The 9,861-nt window shown below is 29.5% G+C and overlaps 1 long non-coding RNA gene across 1 annotated transcript; it reads left to right on the forward strand.

The window, feature by feature from the left end:
• Positions 1–1,024: 1,024 nt before the first annotated feature.
• On the forward strand, positions 1,025–9,467 carry LOC143042599 (uncharacterized). The gene is made up of 3 exons (XR_012968062.1): positions 1,025–1,158; positions 7,928–8,005; positions 9,331–9,467. It is a non-coding gene; the product is annotated as an uncharacterized LOC143042599 (long non-coding RNA).
• The last annotated feature ends 394 nt before the right edge of the window (positions 9,468–9,861 follow it).

Here is a 9,861-nt window from a genome sequence, read left to right on the forward strand (position 1 = left end):
TCATCAGATTTATATATGATGCAACTACCCTATTTAAAGATTTTCACGTAGAAATTTCCAAATGTCACATGACCTTTTAAATATTATACAATCATCAGATTTATACATGTTATATATGATGCAACTACCCTATTTTAAGATTTTCACGTAGAAATTTCCAAATGTCACGTGACATTTTAAATATAACACAATCATCAGATTTTTTTCTATCTAGGCTGTGAACGCTGTATGTCTTCCTGCTTAATATTAAGGTAATATTTTTAGTTCAAAAATCTTTTACAATTATTATGTAATATAAACTACATTTTTCTTTAAAATCTTTGAATCTTCGTTATATTTGAATCAAAGTAAGCAGCGAAGCATATTATTGTTTTTATTGAATGCATAGATTTTCTGAAAATTACCATTTCGTTAAAATTTAAGTGAAAAGTAAGATCACAAACATACTGAACTTAGAGGAAAATTAATTCGGAAAGTCCATAATCACATGGCAAAATCAAATAACAAAACTCACCAAAAACGAATGGACAAGAACTGTCATATTCCTGACTTGGTACAGGCATTTTCGAATGTAGATAATGCACTGAAACTGTGTTTTCTCAGTGATTTGAAGTAACTGAGAGACTGATATTCCCAAGGCTGTAAGTTTTTAATTTAGAAACAAATATTTAAAGTGGCTGTGAGTAAACAAGACCTTTAGTCTGATATTTGAGTTAATTTACCGTTCAGTGTACCATAATTCGTATGATGACACGGATGAATTTGTTCTCTTTCATGACACTAATTATGTTACGGGGTATCAATCATTTGTCAATTTCACTTTAACGTCAAGAAAAAGTTTTGATCATGCTGAGTTGAAGATGAAACATACAATAAAATATTAAAGAAGATGAATTGATAGATCTTTTACTGAACATATAAGGCATGTTTCTCAATATTAAATAGAAAACAGTGCTGATGTGTTTCACTTAAAGTTATTTGCAAACTATAATGTCTGAATTGTCTTCTTTTTTTTTTTTTAACTTAGATAGATCACCTGATTCAATCAATTATATTAAAAATATGGTTATGGGAATTGAACGCAGAAGACAATCATCTTTAAAATAGCAGGATCCCTTGTTTAAATAAAAGTTTGATTTGGACAGGAGATTTGAAATGGTAAGTGAAATAACATTGTCGGTAAATTTATATGAGAAGAAACACAATTCTGATATTTTGATTTGTAACATACATAAAGAGTTTATGTCTAACCATGAAAACACCTGTTTAATTAGTAATGAGAATTGACTCTGTGTGTATCTGATATGATAAATAATTCAATTGGTAGTCCCATTGACGAATCCAAACTTGGACAGAACTTATGAAAATAATGTATTGTGTTATTCATTGGTATTGTAGGAATATTCAAGACAGCCATTGTTCACAATTTATATTGGATACCAAATCAGGCACAGATCATCAAAGCAACTGTTCAAATACATACAGAAGCGACGATATATAATGCGAATGGAAGGAACAAACACATCTTTGCATTAAAAGAAAGAAAATCTTATATACAGGGAAGTTATTTTAAGTATTAGTAATTGATAAATTCATTGATCCATTAAAATAAATATGTTTGGCAAAGAACTGTTGTTCAAAAATTTTAAACTTCATAATGAGTATTGCTGATTTAGTTAATATAAGATTCATACTTGTTGAATTATATAAAATCAAACTGTAGATTATAACTATATAATTTAATTTAGATGTAACGCGTCTTCTGATTGGCTGACGTTATTTTGTTATGAGCCCATAGACATCATATAGTCATGTGATCGTGACGTCATCAACATTTTTTCATGGTTTTCTACGGTTTAAAATAGAATTTAGAATTAAATTATAAGAAATGACTGTAATATTTTTTCTGTCTATTCGAAATAACATAAAAAATGTGGTGCACACTGTTAAATAACCCGCTACGCGCGTTATTCAGTGTGCACCAAATTTTTTATGTTATTTCTTCATAGACAGAAAAAAATTACAGTCATTCCTTAATTATCATCGCGCTTTATTCTGTATATACAACATATATTTAAAATATTTGAAAATCAAGGTGGAAAGAAAACTTGTGGTTATGGTTTGTCGCTGTGTAAAATAAGATTTGTTTTTTTTGTACATAAAATAGGACGTTTGTGTTTTCGTTTGGATTGTTTTACATTTCGGGCCTTTTATAGCTGGTAATAGGTATGGGCTTTGTTTATTGTTGAAGGTCGTACGTTGACCTATAGTTGTTAATTTCTGTGTCATTTGGTCTCATGTTAAAAGTTGTCTTGTTGTCAATTAAACAACATCTTCTTTGTTTATATATATAAAGGTTAAATCAATTCCTGCCATAATGCAACATAATCATTACCAAACCTTCATGATTTTTTAGTACATCGTCTTAAGCGTGTGTATTTTTATTCAAAGTGACCCTTTCACTTTAGTTTTGTATAATTTTAACAGCGACTGTGAAAATTAAACATCTGCAAGTAAATATAAGTACAACAAATTTTACTTTAAGCGAATTACAACTGGGGCACAAAAATTACAACTTTGAGTTGCGTTAAACCATTTATTTTAACCCCAGATCTCTATTGAAACATTTGATTTGCAATAAATAGATCATACAACAAAAATCAGTTTAGAAAACAAAATTACTTAATGTTCAATATGTATATAATATACAATAAAACAGATAACAAAAAAAGAAATGTGCTATACACATTTGACACAGCAGATGAAAGGTACTGCAGTGTATTGTATGTAATATTTTGTAATATTGTTATCATACAGCCTAATATTGGCTGCTTAATTTGCATAGAAACTAATACAAACATTTTTTGCAATGAAAAAGAATCTGTGAAAAATCTAAAATACTCTAAAATTTAAACCATTTCTATTTACAGAAAAAAATACAAAACACATTTAGTCTTGTTTAAAACTTTGTATGGGCTATTTTTTAACGTCTCCATACAACTACAAAAGTAGAGTCATAGTTGATAGACATGTTAGACGAATGTTTACGTCTGACACTTGAGAGACAAAAGTCTAGATTCGAGACATTTAAATAAGGGATCATCTCAAAACTGGGGATTTCATAATTTTTTAACAGGTCTCATAACATAAATATTACAAACATTAAATATTATATAATCGTTTTAGTAAATAGGCCTTTTAACAAAGAATACAAAACAAAGCCATTCCTTATTTCGAAGTTTCACATGATTGTTGGTTGATTGCTTTGTTGATAAAATGTTTGCATAAAAGTAAGTGACTATTACTGCATATCGATACACTGACTGGTTATTAGGTGAATCGGTGTTAAGTTTTATTGGTTGTATGCTCGATGATTTGATTTGTTGATAATTTGCATAATGCTAACAGTATCGATTATCCTTATTTTTTTAAGGGAAAATGAGAAGTTCCCAGAATGCCCTTTATTTGGAGTAGGGAATATGTATCCTTCTGTTGAAAAGAATGTGCGTTTAATATTTGTCACTGGACATCACAGTCACAATCAAGAAATCCATTAATCAATATGAAATATGCTATGGAACTGTCAATCTAGCAAGCAATATATCATTCATGCAATCAGCAAACGTACCAAGTTAATCAATTAATTAACGAACGCGAACATGCATCTATGACAAAAATTAAAATTTCAATCGATCAACCAATCAATCAATCAATTAAACTACAGGCTTACGATCTCGGTAAACGAATCTATATGAACATTGATTTTTTATGCTATGCAGATAGTATATCAACCAACCAATAAACCAAATAATCTTTGTAATGGAAACAATGTTAGTAATAAGGCTATTGTCGTTTGTTTTTTGTTTTTTTTTAGTTAATTAAATCTATACTTTTATTCATGATTCGTTATTCAAGCTGTTGTCAGTTTTAAACATTTATCTAATATAACATATATTCAATAGCAACGCCTACATGAAGATTCAAGTTGTATTACTTTTGATTCATGATTATCTGTTGAAAAGTATTTTTTGTTGGTTTCTTATGTATCTAGTATTATGTCCAAAATGCATTTAAATGTTCAACGAATGATCACTTTTTTCAAAACATTTTCAGGGGATACTTAATCCACAAAAACGTTATAGACTTTCGATTCTTACGAAATAACAGTTACATGTCACTTAGTCAAATTTATTTATCTTCATGATCAAAATTGTTTGGTTTTTTTTTGTTTGGTATATCGAACTAAAGTTATATTGTTTTACACACTTTAACAAATTTAGGCCGTTATTTTCGATATTGAATTGTTACAAACTTTTTATGTTTGGGCCTTTAACCTATTTTAAAGGTCCACCGGTTCCCCATAATTGCTAAAAATTCACTTAATTTGAACTTGGGTGGATAGTTTAAGGCCATTGGCGATTACACCACATCTCCTTAATTTTATCCAAACTGTCAATTGAATCCACTGTTTCCAACATGACATAACAACTTGAATAGTAGTACGATCTTATGTTTAAACTCCTCTAGAAACCGATCACTACTGAAATGAGCATAACATATTGGTAAACATGAAAATAGTTTATCTTCATTTGCGGATAGTTAGAATCTGAGACGTTATAAAACGAGTTATAAGAGGAACCGCAATGATAAATTTGATTCAAACTCACTATAGTATAATAGAAGAAAACAAGAATGTGTCCAAAGTACACGGATGCCCCACTCGCACTATCCTTTTCCATGTTCCATGGACCGTGAAATTGGGCTCAAAAGTCTAATTTGGCATAAAAATTAGAAAGATCATCTCATAAGCAACAAGTGTACTAAGTTTCAAGTTGATTGGACTTCAGCTTCATCAAAAACTACCTTGACCAAAAACTTTAACCTGGACGGACGGACGGACGGACGAACGGAGCCATAGACCAGAAAACATAATGCCCCTCTACTATCGTAGGTGGGGCATAAAAAATCAAATAAGTTCAAACAACGTTACATGGCTGTTACCTAAGTAATACTTAAATATTATTGATGGCTGATCTTTCAGTTATAGAAAAAAAATACTATTTCTTTTGAAATTAAGATTTTGTTTGAATACGTTTATTTTCTTATTTGTGATGTTTTGGTAGCCTTAATGAGTGTTCATGTCTAAGTTGACAACTTGACCTCCAAGGCATTCCTCGTGTGCATAACTATACTACTCTACTGTTGTTTAATCTTTGCATCTGATTATTTATTATCAGTGACTGTTGAAACAAGACTAGATTTGTTATCTTGTTTTAATGCGTTTTATAATTTGGCTTTTTAACACTTTAATTGAGGCGCGAATATAAAAATGTATGACAACATTATTAAAACAGAAACAAAATGCTTCAAAAACATGCATTTAATCATACATTGTATATTTTGTATGTTCTAAATCATAATGAAATTTATAATCAGTGAATTTAAATGTGACAGATAATGCCTAATTTTCAATTGGTTGCAAATAATAGTTCTCAAGTAATTAATTAAACTGTTATCAACAATTAAAAAACAACTCCTGTGTCTACAACTCTACAGTCAATTGCCCTCTTAGGTTAAAAAAAAAGGTTTGAAGCACATTAGTTAAGTCTTTTGCACAACCTTCAAAAACTAGTTATTAGGCAATTGATACATGTATTTTATAAACCAATAAAACGTTATCCAGCTAACCTGGCCTAAATTGTTGCCATCACATGGTGTCTATCGTTAACAAATCTTAATTTGCTCTACAAAGATGAGCATTAATAGTGTGTCTGATGACAGTATAGCAGACTAGAAAATAATGTATTCATAAGAGAAAGTATTTAAATTAATTGTTATTCTAGTTAAAAAGAACATTTTCATCTCTTGAGGGACGATTATATTCCATTTGATCTTTATGTACATGCAATCCAGAGGGACTAATTGATTCTTCAAATTTATAAACAAACTTACTAGAGTTTTCTTTTAACTGGTTTAATGTTACAAACTGTGACTTGGATTGAAAGTTGTCACATTGTCACGCATAACAAATCTGCTTACATCTATTATTCTCAGAAACGTTTTCAAACTCTCAGAACATCCGCCAGGGAAAAAAACAAATGCCACCTTCCTTTTTTAGTCCACGAAACGTCACTGTTTATGATTTGCTAAAATTTATAACATTTTGAAAAATTATAATGTTAATGATTTGATAACCCCAAATAACATTAACGGTACTCAAAAATTCTGAAAATTTGGTCATAATGTGGAACAAAAACTTCATTGAATAGTTGGTTACAACAGGGCTTATATTAATTTGATTTTATATGCAATATATTTAATTAGCGCTTAAAACTAGCAACATTCGAGGTTTTGTGAGATTTTGCAATCATGTCGACCAGTTCTGGATTTGTTGTCGCTTTAAATCATGACACATCTGATAAAATCATCATGACAAGAAATTTAAAATTCCAAACAAAATTTTCTTCAAGTTCAGTATGTATTACATGTCTTTATAATAATTTTTTTACCTCATCAGATGAATTTTTTTTTACCAATAATAATCATTACCTATTGCTGAAAAACACACTTATTTGTTCTAAAACAAAACATTCAGTTTAACTAAGATAAAAGGAGAGTGAGCGAAACAGGTTTCTTGGTTCCTCTATTTCACAGGTTACGTAGCGAGTGGAAATTTATCTACCGACCAGTACTAAAATGAAGAATATCTATATGCAATATTTTATTACAACAATAGCAACAAATAAACATGTTTATGATTATTTACTTTGTTATAAATGTGTTGTGTTCATTTTTAACATGCTATGCCGGATGGTTTTTTCTTCAATGTTTTTTATCTTGCACATTTGTAAATTATATATATAAATTATATATTTTATATATTAATGTGTATATAATTTTACATCTTTTCTAATAGGGATTTTTATGCATTTGCATTTTACACTATGTTTGATAACAATCATTGTATAAACATTGTGTAATCGAGACATGTATATGTAATTTGTTAAACACAAAAGTTTAATATAAGTAAGCATACAGGTCATATGGTGTTGCGAAAAGAGAATTGGATTATTGTTAACTAAACAATGATTGTCTTGAATATTTCAAAGCGTTTGATACCTGTTTTCTTTATATTATATTATCATTATCATGTAACTAGTTCTGAATATAGAGTTGTGTATCCATTGTATTGGTGATAGTGTGTCAGTATGTGTAACTCGTTTTTTTCAACATGGTTCAACATTTTGTTCGTTTATGTGCATATTATGTAACATTAATCAACTTATATTGATGTTTTGAATCATGTTTTATTTTGTATTAATCATAATGTTTTCAATAGCAACTATGTCATATGGAATCATTCTACTAAATTTGAAAACTATAAAACAGCGAAATAATTTCATTTCCATAAGCAGCACTCGCACCCGCAAAGTGAAAGGATTAATATAAGTTACTATAAGTTGTTTCCCAAATCCACTTTAAATAAATATGTTTAAACTTAAGAGTTCCCAATTAACATTGGTGTAAAATGATAACAATAAAAGTAAAACGGAATAAAGAGCGCAAGAAATAAGCTTAACTAAAAACAAAGGATTAAAAAAAAATAAATAAATAAGTAAGTAAAAAAATAAATAAATAAATAAATAGATAAAAAAAAAAGTAAATAAATAAATAAATAATAAATAAATGAATGAATAAATGAGTAAATGAATAAATGAATAAATGAATAAATGAATAAATGAATAAATGAATAAATGAATAAATGAATAAATAAATAAATAAATAAAACAGTTGAAGACTATTTTGCATGCTTTAATCAAATTTTTATTTTAGAACTTATCCAGGAGAATCCACAGAAGAGTCAAACGACAGTGTAAGGACATTTTTATTAATACATAGATCTTATATTTTTTATAATTCTTTTCAGCTGCGTGTACTAAAATGGTACTTTAGATCTTATTCAGAAGAGGTCGAAAAATCCTACGACAGTGAAGAAGAAGAACTGGTAGGACATTTTCTGTTGCTTTTATTTTATCAAAATCAAATGAAGACTCAACATGCTCAAATTGATGTATGTATTGTGTGAAATTTAATAAACATTTAGCATTTTACAGAAGAGCAAAACCGAAAATGGTTTAAAAAAAAACAATAAACCATTACTATCCAAATTAATATGACTTTAATAATTAGGTAATATATCAGGAAGATCAATTAAAAACCAGCGTCAATACTAAACGTTTTAACTGAACCTGATATGAATAATCCGAAGTGTGATTAGATGTCAATTCTTTAAGGAATGACTGTAATATTTTTTAAATATCATAAAAAGGTGGTGCCCATAAACAACCTGCGTAACGGTTTATGTAAAAGTTTGCAGCACCTTTATGCTATTACGAATAGACAGATCGAATATCACTGTCATTTCTTATAATGTAATTCTAAATATCAATTTTAATTAGTTATTCATGAAATAAACGTTGATGACGCCTAGGTCACGTGACAAAAGTATGTCTATGAACTGATAGAAAGTAATAGAAGGAAACTTGAGATTGATGAAAATATCTGCAAGGTTTTATGCGTGTACTGTTATATTGAATATAAATTCAAATATAACGTCTGTCTCAGTTGATGACTGGGGGTTATTAGACTGTTTGAGTTTGTATATTAATTATATTTTTCTTACAAAGTCATGAAAGTGATTCCTTTTTTATCTATATAAAAGCTATTTGTCTTTTAACAGCCTACAACAGTAAGCGATTAAATTATATAGCAAGGCATGGTTCTTGTCGTTCACTGATATTTCGTGTATCATGTCTGTGGAGTTTGATAGGGATTCGTCATAATGTAAAGGTGTAAATCCACCAAAGCATATTACGTCACATCCGGTTGAATACGAAAAGGGCATATATCGTTGGTATTTCAAAGCACCGTTATTTGGTTTGGTGTTTCTATAGAATATTTTGAAAACCTGAGGTTACATATTTACTAAAGCTTGAACACAGGACAAGGAAGTGACCATTTGATTGGTCAAAATCCAGTGATGGTTTCTTTTCCGATATTCAGTGAAATGAAATGTGAAAGTTTGTCTAAAGCACTGGACAGGACAAAAATGTTACTTATGCAGAGTATTTCTTTATTTGCAACAAGGATAAATTCTGCACATGTTGTTTTGGAAAGTACAAATTTAACAAAGGCTTATTGGAAAAAAAACGTGAGTGGTATTATACTCCAACAGCTTATATTCCTGGAAAAGTGTAACAACAACTTAGTGTCGCATGTCAGTTTGTACTTGCAGTAAGCACATTTATTTTTCTATGTTTCTCATTTCAGTCTTCTGATTACACCAAGATGTACAACGACAGCAGTGACGAAGAAGACGAGTGAAAATCCTATTACTTGATGCAGACTTTTCCGGATTATTCAACTTTATCCATAGGATTTTAATCTCAATATTAAAAAAATCTTTAAAGGTGATACCATGTGTTTGATTACTTTGATTTAACTTTTTAACTTACCTGATCCCTTTTGTTATTTCAACTATTGATTTTGGTTTGTGTCTGTCGTCGTCGGCGTCGTCGATTGTCTTAAAACTTTTAAACAAGACTTCTCTTTGAACAACCAGGAAAGTTAATGCTTTTGGTCCAGAAAGTCAACAACATGCCCATTATAGGTGCAATTGTTGTAACCACTATTATGTACTCGTTTCCGCGAATGTGACTTATTAAATTAGACTGATCACCTATAGTTAAGCAAAATGACAGATGCCACATTGGGTGCAAAATCTGCCTATTCTTCCGGAGCGCCTAATATCGTCCCCAGTTGTTAGTAGCGTTCGTGTTGCATTATTTTTTTGTGTATACA

The sequence above is a fragment of the Mytilus galloprovincialis genome, chromosome 8 (genome assembly GCF_965363235.1).
Source record: "Mytilus galloprovincialis chromosome 8, xbMytGall1.hap1.1, whole genome shotgun sequence".
Taxonomy (NCBI): Eukaryota; Metazoa; Mollusca; class Bivalvia; order Mytilida; family Mytilidae; genus Mytilus; species Mytilus galloprovincialis.